A 12,500-nucleotide genomic window follows, 5' to 3' on the forward strand; every position below is an offset into this window, starting at 1 on the left:
CAACTCATAGCGACCCCGTATGATGTATCAGACAATTGACTGATCATTTGAACTACTGACCTTTTAGTTAACAGTCTGGTGCTTATCCTATAGTGTCACACCAGGACATTATTATCCCCATTTTACAGATAAGAAAACTGAAGTTGAGGATTAAGTGATTTATCCAAGTTTACACAGCAACGTGTAAGCGAAAAAGTCAGCCATGACCCTGGAACTGCCAAGTTCCAATATTCGTGTTACGCATTAAACTGTGTGTTTCCCCCACCCCTCCACTCCAAAATATATGTTGAAGTCCTAATCCCTGTGCCTTTCAATGCGACCTTGTTTGAAAATAGAATCTATGAAGATGTTATCAGTAAAGTTAATATGAGATTACACTGTAATACACTAATCTAATCTGAGGAGCAGTGGTGATTATGTGCCATGGAGTCAGTTCCAACTCATTCTGGCAACATAGGGTTTCCAAGGAGGTAAAACTTTATGGGAGCAAAAAGCCTCATCTTTCTTCCATGGAAGAGCTGGTAGTTTTGAACTGCTGTCCTTGAGGTTAGTAGCCTGACTCATAACATCTACATTATCACAGCTCCTTAATCTAATCTGAGTTGTTGTTGTTATGTTATTAAGTGCCATCGAGTCGGTTCTGACCCATAGCGACCCTGTACAGGGTTTCTGAGGGTGTAAATCTTTACGGGAGTAGAAAACCTCATTTTTCTCCCCGCAGAGCTCGTAGTTTCAAACTGCTGACCTTAAGGTTCGCAGCCACATTCGTAACCACTACGCTACCAGAGCTCCTTAGTGTGTAGTGTCTTATAAAGAGAAAAAACATAGCTAGATACAGAGGAAGGGTGACCATGTAAAGATGTAGGTACAAATCCAGGAATACTTAGGACTACCAGAAGTTGAGAGAGAAGGAAGGAGCCTCAGCTAGAGCATTCAGAAAGGCTATGACTCTGCTGACATATGTTATTCAAACCACTGGTCCCTAGACCAGAAGAGAATATATTCCAATTGTTTAAAGCCACTTAATTTGTTACAACAGCTATAGAAATTAACATAGTCAGGTGTTTCTAATCAAGCACACTGCCTCACATGTAGTAACATCTTCATGTACAAGTTGATATTGTTAAGTCACATTCGTTCCTATTCATAGTGATCCTAGATAGGGTTTCTGAGGAGCAGCTGGTGGGTTTGAACTACTGACCTTACAGTTATTAGTCCACTGTTTATCCTATAGTGCCACACCAGAGCATCCTATATAAAATACTGATAATATGTTTTCTGAGCTTATTCTTATATCGCTGATTTGTAAGATCCTTTTCTGAAATGAGCAATAGAAAATTTCATTTTCTATTTTGCAGTAGATTGTTGTTGCTAAGTACTGTGGAGTTGGTTCCGACTATAGTGACCCTGCACAGGGTTTCCAAGGCTATAAATCTTTATGGGAGCAGAAAGCCTCATCTTTCTCCCATAGAACGGCTGGTAGTTTTGAAAGGCTGACCTTAAGGTTCGCAGCCCAATACATAACCACTTCGCTACCAGAGATCCTTTTACAATAGAGTACTAAAGTGTAAAAAGCCATATTTTATGGAAAAGGATGCTACATTTTTTATTCATGGCAGTAAAATAAGGTTATTGTTGTGAACATTTTATATTTGTTTTTTCTTTACTATCTTCAGGAACTACATTAAATGCATTTTAATATAAAGGTTAATGTTGCAGATATGGCGTATAATTGTAGCTTGCCCAATATGGTCTTTTAAGACCTCTTTTTCTGGCAAGACAGAAATTATTAGCTCTGTATATAATTAAAAGGCCCATGTTGGAATCAAATAGTTCTTATTAATTTAATTATTAAACCAGATTTGCAATCATTAAAATCCTTTCAAAAGAAAAATTGCATTATCAATATATTTCCCATCAAGTATTCCTAGGAGCTTACAATTATCTATAGATATATTCAAGCTCTGAAAAAGGTCCTACGTGTTAAATATTTTATCCTCTTCATCTGATATCCTTTGTCACTTAAAAATGTTTTATAATAGTTTGGGAAAAGCAAACTCTTAAGTGTAAGTATGAAAGATTCACTAACTAAACTAAGTGCAGCTTGGTAATCATTTAGAATGATGTGGTGAGAAAACTAAAAAGGTTAGGGTGACAGTGATGATGCTGATGAGAATATGAATAAAATTTGTCCTAAATTGCTCTTTAACTAAATCAATAATTTTCAACCTAGGCATATAAGAAAGTAGTAAAGGGGAGGGGGGAGGGCAGTGTCCTTGAGGTCATTTCAATATATTACAAACTTACTAGAAACCTTGCCTTCACTATCAAAGAGGCTGTCATAACTAAAGTTTTCAGACTCTTTGGCTGGAACTGGAATTATATCAACTCAGTGCAGCATATATGTTATCTCACCCAGGCTGATTTGAAGCACAGTACATATTTGATTCATCTTTTTAAAAGGCAGACTCATCATTTTAAATGCAGTTTGGTATACAGGGGTAACATGGGCAGGGGACACGTGAACAGTAGCCATAGTGTTACAAAAAGTTAAGAAGAACCAGACTAAATAAAGTATGTAAAGAATTATATGAAAATAAATTAATTAAAATAGATTTCTAAAAAAACACCAAAATGTACATGTTACAAATTCTCATTACTAAACATTTTATTAAGAAACCAAAGGGGCAAAACATATAAATTGAAAAATATATTACTAATTTAAGTTACTAATTGAATCAGTAATTAGTCAATTTTAATAATCCCTGTTCTAACAAATCACCACCATTTAGTAAGACTGGCATATGCCTAATAGATTCTTAGCAAATACGCAATAACATGTCCTAGTTCATTAAGTACTAATATAATTTAATACTCTCTCCAACCTCCCAGGATGCTTCAAACCCTGCTTCCTTCTCTGACTCCTTAAAAAGACACACACACACACACACAAGAGGTACCACTGAAATATTAAAATTTGTATGCACATCAAAAAACTTAAAAGTCTATCCTGTGTTCACTAACAACTAAAATATGAGACCACTATTCCATGATGAAGTAAGAAAATAGTAGTTTTAAGAGGTTCCTTTGCAATTTTACCAACAAAGGACATTGTTGCTGTTGCTAAGTGCTGTTGAGTTGGTTCCGACTCATAGTGGCCCTATATATCCTGTTTCTGAGGAACAGCTTTGCATTTGAACTGCTGACCTTGCATTTAGCAGTCCAGTGCTTATCCTAGAGTGTCACACCATGACCCCAACAAAGGAGATAAGGTCATGATATGTAGCAACTTCTCAATGACTTCAGAGCAGATGCAAAGAAAATTGGTTCCATTATCGAAGACCAGTTAGTGATTTCATGTGACAGAATAGAACAGATACATAAAACTTTCAATGGCTAATTTTCCAGCAGTAGATCACCAGACCTTTCTTTGGAATCACTGCTGGATGGACTTGAACCTCTAACCTTTACTCATAATACAGCTGAGTGTCCAACCATTTGCACCCCCCAGGAGACTCCAGTTCTATCATTAGTCCCTTATGGCCTAGTCTGTTTCATTAGGACTAAGCTAGGAGGGCTTAGCCTCCTAGCTTGTGCAACTGCAACTGGAAAACCCAGAGGGTGCACATCCAAAAAGAGTTACTGGATTAGTTACTGATTTGGTAGGTTTTCATATAATTCTTACATTTTGAATCTTAGAGGCTAAAGACAAAAACAAGAGCAAAAAAAGCATTCAATCAAGTTGTATTTTCAAGAGAGCTTCTATTTTCTTTGGTTCTCTTAAAAACATCCAACTCAAGGTTTTGAAGGCTTGGTGGCTTTAGGTGAGATGCAAGGTCGTGCTAAGTTGATTTAGTGCATTATTAGCTGTTTATACAGTACCGAAGCGGCACATGACGTAGTGAAAAATGACTTTCCGATCTCAGGGAATAAATCAGGGCCAGCAAGTGATTCCACTTAATACTTAACTTTAGCAAGTAAAATATTACACCTGTTATTATTCAGGGCAAACACAGTCCCTTCCATTTGTTTATTGAGGAAACAATTTATTTGAGGACATTTAATTGCAATAGTGAAACCTAACTTGGGGGTTAATCCCAGTTTATAGATGCAATTAAAAACACTGTGGGCTGTGTCTCATATTTATTATCTAGAAGCAGAATGTTGACACAGACTGAGTGTTGAGATGGGTGTGCTTGAGTGTATCTGCGCTGAGGTGTAAGATGGAAATGGCAACCATGTATACTATGAACACAACTATTTGTGCTCTGTGTAAGCGTTTACATAATCTAATTGGGAAAAGACTCTAATTTGATTTTACTTGGAGCAATATGGGTTCAAATTGTTATATAGATTCAGCACTGTTTGGTTTCTTGTCAATGATTCATGGTATTTTAATGCCCAACAGGCAAATACTAAAGCTCCTCATCACATATTTGGCAGCATTCCACAATTGCCTTGGCCTGAATTCCACCCCTTTTACTTCCCCAACTGCTAGATCCCTATTATCCCAGATCTCCATTTCATAGCTCTTGCCTAAATCTGTTCTTTGGTGCCTACCCATCTCACAGGCTACAACCTCTCCACAGTTTTGATGTGCCTGTTCCCTAGGAAGGGAACAGAAGAGCTGGAATTACAATTCGCCCAACATCTTACTGGTTCACATCACAAGTGACCAGGTAAGAAAATTTCAAAAACTTGTCAAAATTGCTTGCACTCTCTTTTCAGGAAAAAAAAAAAAAAAGCTATGATTTTTTTCTTTTTGCTGGTGTTTATTTTTATTTTTGGGTTATATTTTTGTAGACTTTATTTTTGCTTTTAAGTTTTTATCTGTAATTGACTTTATGTTGAATATTCAACAACCAGTACTTGGGACCACCATCTTACTACATTTTTCTACACTTAATAAAGAATTCTGGTGTGGTGCTGTAGAATCAGCACTGGACTGCAAGCCACAAAGTTAGCAGTTCAAACTCTCCCAGGTGCTGCTGGGAAACCCCATGCAGGGTCACTATGGGTCAGAACTGACTCAATGGCACTTATCAACAGAAGCACACTTAAAACATGAAGTGGGTCAGAACTGCCTGGAAGTTTTCCACACCTTTCTGCCTACTCTCTCCCTGACCATCGAAGTATATCTTTAAAATACATTCATTTACTTCACAAAACTCTCTTGTGGTTTTCTCTGCATAGGTGAAGAAAGTTGTACTTGGTTTGCACATTTCATGGCTGTTTCTGTGTATTCTAACCCCCTTACTGGGTGGTGTGATGTTTCTAATTTATGCGTGGTTGAACCCTGGCAACAAAGAAACTGGCTAACATAGTAGTGGTACCTGGCTTTCCATCAGAAGTATGCAAAGTTTATCTTGTCTATTGGTTGCATTGGGTTAAATTGTGTTCCCAAAAGTTTGTGATGAATTCCTGGCTCCTATACCTGTAGATATGATCCTGTTTGGTAACAGGGTTTTCTTTTGTTATGTTAATAAGCCCATCCTGGTACTAACCCTAATCATCGGTGGCAATTGTGTTATACCAACACTAGGTAACTAAGACAGAAGTTACTGGCTAAAAATTGTTCTATGAGGTTCCAGGTTATGAGCTATTCTAAAGTTATTTTTTCCAAGTGTAACCCAGTTACTGTGTGGAATCACGATGAGTGAAAAGAATATGGGTTTTTTCAAGACAGATTTAGGTTCCAGTCCTGACTCTGCCACGTGCTAACTGTATGATCTGGCAGCAAATCAACCAAATTCCCTAAAAATGTCTTCTTATCTATAAAATGGGCATGTTATCATATAACTTAGAAAACTGTTATGAGGAATAAATAGGATATATATAGCTGCTAACTTGTACTGTTGTTGTTAGGTGCCATGGAGTTGGTGCCGACTCAGAGCGACCTTATGCACAGCAGAACAAAACCCTGCCCGATCCTGGGCCAACTTGTACTAGGTTCTCAATTTTAATTATCCTCCTTCTCCACTGAGCTCCTGCCATAGCAAAAAAATAAAAATAAAAATGATTTATTCCCTTACATTTGATTATTTCATAATCTTCATAATAACTCTATGAGGATGGCAAAGCAATATTTTTACAGATGAAACTGAGACTCAAATAAATTATCACGGTAACAGCTAATCAAATGACAAACCAGAACTATACATTCTTCTGTTATAAAATAAGATTTTCTATGCACTCTGATAAACATGTTCTATGATACACCTATTTATACAAAAATACCAGGCTTTAAGCATGTATTGAGTTCTACCTCTTCCACAAAGCCTGTCATCTCCCCTGCTTAGAACTTTGTTCCATGAAGTTTGATTGTGTTTTCGTGGTTTCTAATTGTTTATCTTATGCATATTTTTCTTCTCCAACAGGGTATTCCACCACCTTCCCAGATAAGTCAGACTAGAAAGAAAGGCATGATAGCCTACTTCTGAAAATCAGTTAAGAGATCATATCAACATTGCCCGACTCACTTGCTTTGGACTGGTCAAGACGAAGTAATCGTTGGAGGAGGACATCATGAAATGTTTAAATGGAGGGTCAACAAGGGCATGAGAGCCCCTCAGTGAGATGGACTGACAACGGAGTCATGATGAAGGATTCAAACATGTCAGTAATCATGAGGGTGACCTGGATCTAAGCAACATATATGTGGTCTCGAGTCAGAGTCAATTTGATGACTGCTACCTACATACCTGCCTACCAAGGTATTAAGTCTCTTGAGCACAGAAAACTGGTCACACAAAATTGCTATATAAATACTTGCTAACTTGTTGTTGTTAGTTACCATCAAGTACGTTATCATTCATACGGAACCGATGAACAATAGAATGAAACACTTCTTAGTCCTTGGGCCATCCTCACAATCATTGCTATATTTGAGTCCATTGTTGCAGACACTTTGGTCAATCCATCTCATTAAGGCTCTTCCTCTTTTTTCCTGACTCTTTGCTTTACCAAACATAATGTTCTTCTCCAAGACTGATCCTTCCTGATGATATGACATGCCATCCTCATTTCTAAGGAGCATTCTGGCTTCTTACAAGAATGTTGGTTCATTCTTCTGAAAATCCATGGAATATTAAATATTCTTCTCCAATACCATACTTTAAAGACATCTAATCTTTAATCTTTCTTATTCCTTGTCCAACTTTCACATGCATCTGAGGCAATTGAAAATACTGTGGCTTGGGTCAGGTACACTTTAATCTTCAAAGTGATACATCGTTGTTTTTTTTAACACTTTAAAAGAGGTATTTTGCAGCAGATTTACTTAATGCCAATCATTTGATTTCCTGACTGCTATTTCTGTGGATGTTGATTATGGCTCCAAGTAAAATGAAATCTTTCTTTTTTTCTTTAAATCTTTTCTCTATTTATCATGATGTTGTATATTGGTCCAGTTGTGAGGATTTTTGTCTTTTTTATGTTGAAGTATATTCCAGATTGAAGAACTATATTCTCTAATCTTCATCAGGAAGTGCTTCTAGTACTCTTCATTTTCAGCAAACAAGGTTGTGCCATATGCATATCACAGTTTTCCACCAATCTCATTGCCATGTTTTTCTTATAATTCAGCTTCTCAGATAATTTCTTCAGAATAAGTGTAGTGAAAGGATACACTCCTAATACCTATCTTTCCTGATTTTAAAAAACTCAGTATCCCCTTGTTCTGTTTGAATAACTGCCTCTTGGTCTAAATACAGATTCTGAAGGAGCACAATTAAGTGTTTGCTGTGATCCACACAATGGAATGCCTTTGCATAGTCAATAAAATACAAGTAACCATTATTATCTGCCTCTAGACAAGATCTATCTAATGTCAGCAGAGATGTTCCATGTTTCACATCCTTTTCTGAATCCAGCTTGAATTTCTGACAGTTCCCTGTTGATGTACTACTGCAGCTGTTTTCTCAGCAAAATTTTACTTGTGTGTGCTATTAATGATGTTTGATAATTTCCACATTCTGTTGGGTCACCTTTCTTGTAAAGGGGCATAAATATGGGTCTCATCTAGTTGGTTGGCTAGGTAGATGTCTTCCAAATTTCTTCACATAGACAAGTGAGGAGGACCTCCATCCCTACTCCCGTTTGTTGAAACATTTCAATTGGCATTCTGTCAATCAGTACAGCAAGTTCACAAGAGCCAAAATATGACCTGGAATATATTACACCTGAACTTAGATACCATCTCAAGAATAATTTGATGCACTGAACACTAATGACCAAAAACCAGAAAGTTGTAGGATGACATCAAAGACATCACACATGAGGAAACCAAAAGGTCATTCAGAAGACAGGAAAGAAAGAAAAGACCCAAATCAGAAGAGACCCTAAAACTTACTCTTGAATGTGGAATAGCTAAAGTGAAATGAAGAAATAATGAAGTAAAAGAGCTGAACATAAGATTTCAAAGGTCAGCTCAAGAAGACAAAGTATTAGGAGGAAATGTGCAAAGACCTGGAGTTAGAAAACCAAAAGGGAAGAAAGAACACACTCAGCATTCCTCAAGTTGAAAGAAGTAAAGATAAATTTCAAGCCTCTACTTGCAATATTGAAGGATTCTGTGGATAAAATATTGAACAATGCAAGAAACATCAAAAGAAAATGGATGAGTGCAGAAAACAAAGAGTAAATGAGAATTGAAGATGCTTGAAATCCATTAGTCCAACAGACTAATGGAACATGGGAACATCAGCCTCCATGAATCTGAGACCGGCTGACATTACTAACTACTCGGAAAGGGATCACATTAGAAGGTTCCAGATAGAATGGGAGGAAATATGGAACAAAACTCAAAATTGTTTTTTTTAAAAAAAACAAACAAATGGGTTTACTAGTCAGAAAGGAATGGAAAAATCTGAGACTAGGGACCTTGACCACTCTTCAGGTCTGGAAAAGAACTTATGCTCGCAGACCAATTTTCAGCCAAGCAGTAGATATGTATATAGGGAACAACAATACTAGTAAGGGATGCTCATTATGGAATGTCCAATCATTCGAAATCAAAAGTGCAACATTTCCCTAAGTACAAAGTTGAGAAGAGATGGGAAGGTGGGATATGTGAAAAGAGGAACCGCAGTGAGGAAGCAGGATAACTGTTGTTACATGGAGAGGGTTGCAATTATTAAGATGAAACGAAGTATATGATATCCTGAATGTAAAACTGATTGTCTTATCTATAAACCTTTACTTAATTCACAACAAAAAGTTAAAATAAATAAAAAGAAGACCATCAACCAAAAAGAACTGGTTGATGTTTAATCATTTCAGGAGGTAGCATATGAACTTGCTGACTTAGATGTTAAATGGCCTACAAAAGACCAGAAATGTACATACAAGTGCCACTCAGAGCAGCAGGAGGGGACGCCTCTTCATATTCCCCACCACAACTGTGAGATGCATCAACACAGATGGTGTCAGAGGGGGAAAGAAGTTTATTCCTGAGAGTATCATTTTAGTCAGCTCTCATTTACTCAAATCTGGCAGATTACCCACTTTGGGAAATTACCTGGACTCCCCAAGGCCTTTGGCTGGCCTATTTTAGGGCTATTTCACTGATCATTTTCAGACTGAGCAACAGAGAAGAAAAGAAAATCAATCTATTTTGCCATGAGGCACGGTCCTGATGAAAGTGTAGATGAGGAAGTTGGTGGCAGGGAGGTCTGGGGGCTATCTGTGGAGTTCAGTGATCTAAGTCTGTGCTCTCTAATTGCCGAAGATTTTTTTTCCCCCTTTAATGTAACAGGAGACTATCCTAGCTAATAAACTAGAAAGAGGGAGATGAGCAAATTTTGAATTTACCCAGCACATGAATTCAGAACAGATATTAAGGCCTGGCCTTTATATCACACTGGGAAAAGCTAATCTGTGGTTATGGCTACTCATATTACTAAAAATTTCTTAGAAGTCTTTTGCAATATAATTCTGTAGATTGCAGGGTAGCCTCTTCCTATCTTAGCCACTCTCTAAACAGATTGGCTGCCTGCTTCAATTGACCTAAGGTCTTCAAAATGTGCTGTGTATGAAAGAGGCCTGCCCCCCTTACCACTGTCTGACTGTTTTTCTCTGAGAGCAGGTATCATCAAACCCGTGATTTTCTACAAAGGGCAACAAGAGCAGTGGGCTTGGTCCTACGTTTAGTTTATGACACAGCTTCTTTTAATCTGTTTTCCTAGATGACTGATAAAGAATAGATGTGATGCTGTCCTTTAAGTTTCCCACATTGTAGGGGAGAATTCGACCACTGAGCTATCATTGCTCCTGCAAGGTCTGGACTTAAAGTGCTAAAATTCTCCATCTAGTGAACCAACCCCCATCACTGTTTCACTAAGTAGAGCTAAGGCTCAGGAAACATCTGAGGCTAGGAGGAGAGGAGCTAGAGATGTTTATCTAGCCTATCCTTCTTCACTGATGAAGGTGGAAGGAAGACAGGACCAAGTGTGTTTGCCCGGATGGGAGGAGACTGAAATAGCTTCATGTTGCTGTTGTTATGTGCTGTGGACTCAGTTCCGACTCATAGCGACCCTGTACAGGGTTTCTGAGGCTGTAAATCTTTGCGGAGCAGAAAGCCTCATCTTCCTCCCGCAAGACAACTGGTAGTTTTGAATTGATGACCATGAGATTCGCAGCCCGATTCGTAACCACTACGCTACCAGAGCTCCTTGTGACAGATGAGTATTCCAGTACAATTAATTGTGTTCATGAGGAACCTGTACACAGACCAATAGGCAGTTGTTACAACAGGATTGGAGAAAGACTCACTAACAACCTGTGATATGCTGATGATACAACCTTGCTTGCTGAAAGAGAAGAGGACTTGAAACATTTACTTATGAAGATCAAAGAGTACAGCCTTCGGTATGGATTGCATCTCAATGTCAAGAAAAGAAAAATCCTCACCACTGGACCAATAAAAAACATTCTTATCAATGGAGAAAAGATTGACGTTGTCAAGGACTTCATTCTTCTTGGATCAACTATCAACACTCACGGAAGCAGCCGTCAAGAGATTAGACAACGTATTGCATTGTGCAAATCTGCTGCACAGGAACTTTTTAAAGTGTTGAAGAACAGAGATGTCAGCTTGAGGACTAAGGTGCGCATGACCCAAGCCATGGTGTTTTCAATAACCTCATATGGATGAGAAAGCTCATATGGATGGACAGTGAATAAGGAAGACCGTAGAAGAATTGATGCCTTTAAGTTGTGGTGTTGGAGGACAATACTGAAAGTGCCATGGACTGCCAAAAGAACCAATAGATCTGTTTTGGAAGAAGTGCAGCCAGAGTGCTCCTTGGAGGCCAAGATGGCTAAGCTTCATCTCTCATACTTTGGACATATTGTCCGAAGAGAACAGTCACTGGAGAAGGATGTCATGCTGGGTAAGGTGGAGGGTCAGAGAAAAACAGGAAGACCCCTAACGAGATGGATTGGCCAGGTGGCATCATTGATGGACTCAAGTGTGGCAGCAGTAGTAAGGTTGACCTAGGATTGGACATTGTTTTGTTCTGCTGTGCATGGGGTCACTATGAGTCGGTTCCGACTCGATGGCACCGGACAACAACAACAACAAAACAACAGAATAAAGGAATGTTGATTGACTGATAGCTTCACAGTTCCTCAATAAACCTGTTTCCCACTTCTTAGGATATAGGCATTAAGGAGGAGAAGGGAGTTCTCTGTGGAAGAAACCTGAGTGACTAGAGAATTTACCATTTGGGGGAGGCCTAGTGGCACTATGCTTTGGCACTGGGCTGCTAACCCCAAGGTGGTGGTTAGTCTTAGGGTCATAAGGAATAGGAATCAACTGATGGCAGTGGGTTTTGTTTGTTTTTCCTACTCTAGGAAGTCATGGGGGAAAAGGGAAGGGTAGGGAAAGACTAATATAAAATACACAAAACAAGGAAGTTTCTCCCTTAAGTTAACATAAGTGAGTTTATGTTAATGAAAGAGAACAGCTCAGAAAAGGAAGGTTGAGAATGGTTACATAACTTGAAAACTGTAATCAATTGTATCTGTATATGTAGAAAGTACAGAATTAGTTTTGTTGTGCATATTGCCAACAACAATATAAAAAACTAGACAAAACAGGAAAGTTTTTAACTTGAGTCCCCTTGGAGAGGAAAGTGGGAAGTTAAGTCGTTCTGTCAGAGGAAATATCACCCACCCCCACCTACTCCATCCTCACCTCCCATTAAATAGTCATTCCCTCTCCAAGCCCTAAAGGCAAGCAACAGTTTCTACAGCCCGCCGTGGGTGAGTGTGAGTCTGGGCAGGTTGATCTTCCAAAGTAAGGGGTAGGCAAGAAAGAGACGGGAATGAAGAGAAAGGAGGCCTCCGCCTAGCACTAGGAAAACAAATGAATGAGTCAAATTAACTGCCTGTTGGACTGGGTTTTTAATATCATCCACTTTCAACCTCCGGGTACACACCTTCGGAGGCATATCCACAGCGGCCTCAGGGCAAACGTCCAGAGCGCCCCAGCTCTGGGT

The 12,500-nt window shown here is 38.6% G+C and overlaps 1 pseudogene; it reads left to right on the top strand.

Moving 5' to 3' along the window:
* Positions 1-12,500, top strand: part of LOC102842923 — a 162,849-nt pseudogene that overhangs the window by 137,088 nt on the left and 13,261 nt on the right.

The sequence above is a fragment of the Chrysochloris asiatica genome, unplaced genomic scaffold, assembly GCF_000296735.1.
Source record: "Chrysochloris asiatica unplaced genomic scaffold, ChrAsi1.0 scaffold00166, whole genome shotgun sequence".
NCBI lineage: Eukaryota > Metazoa > Chordata > Mammalia > Afrosoricida > Chrysochloridae > Chrysochloris > Chrysochloris asiatica.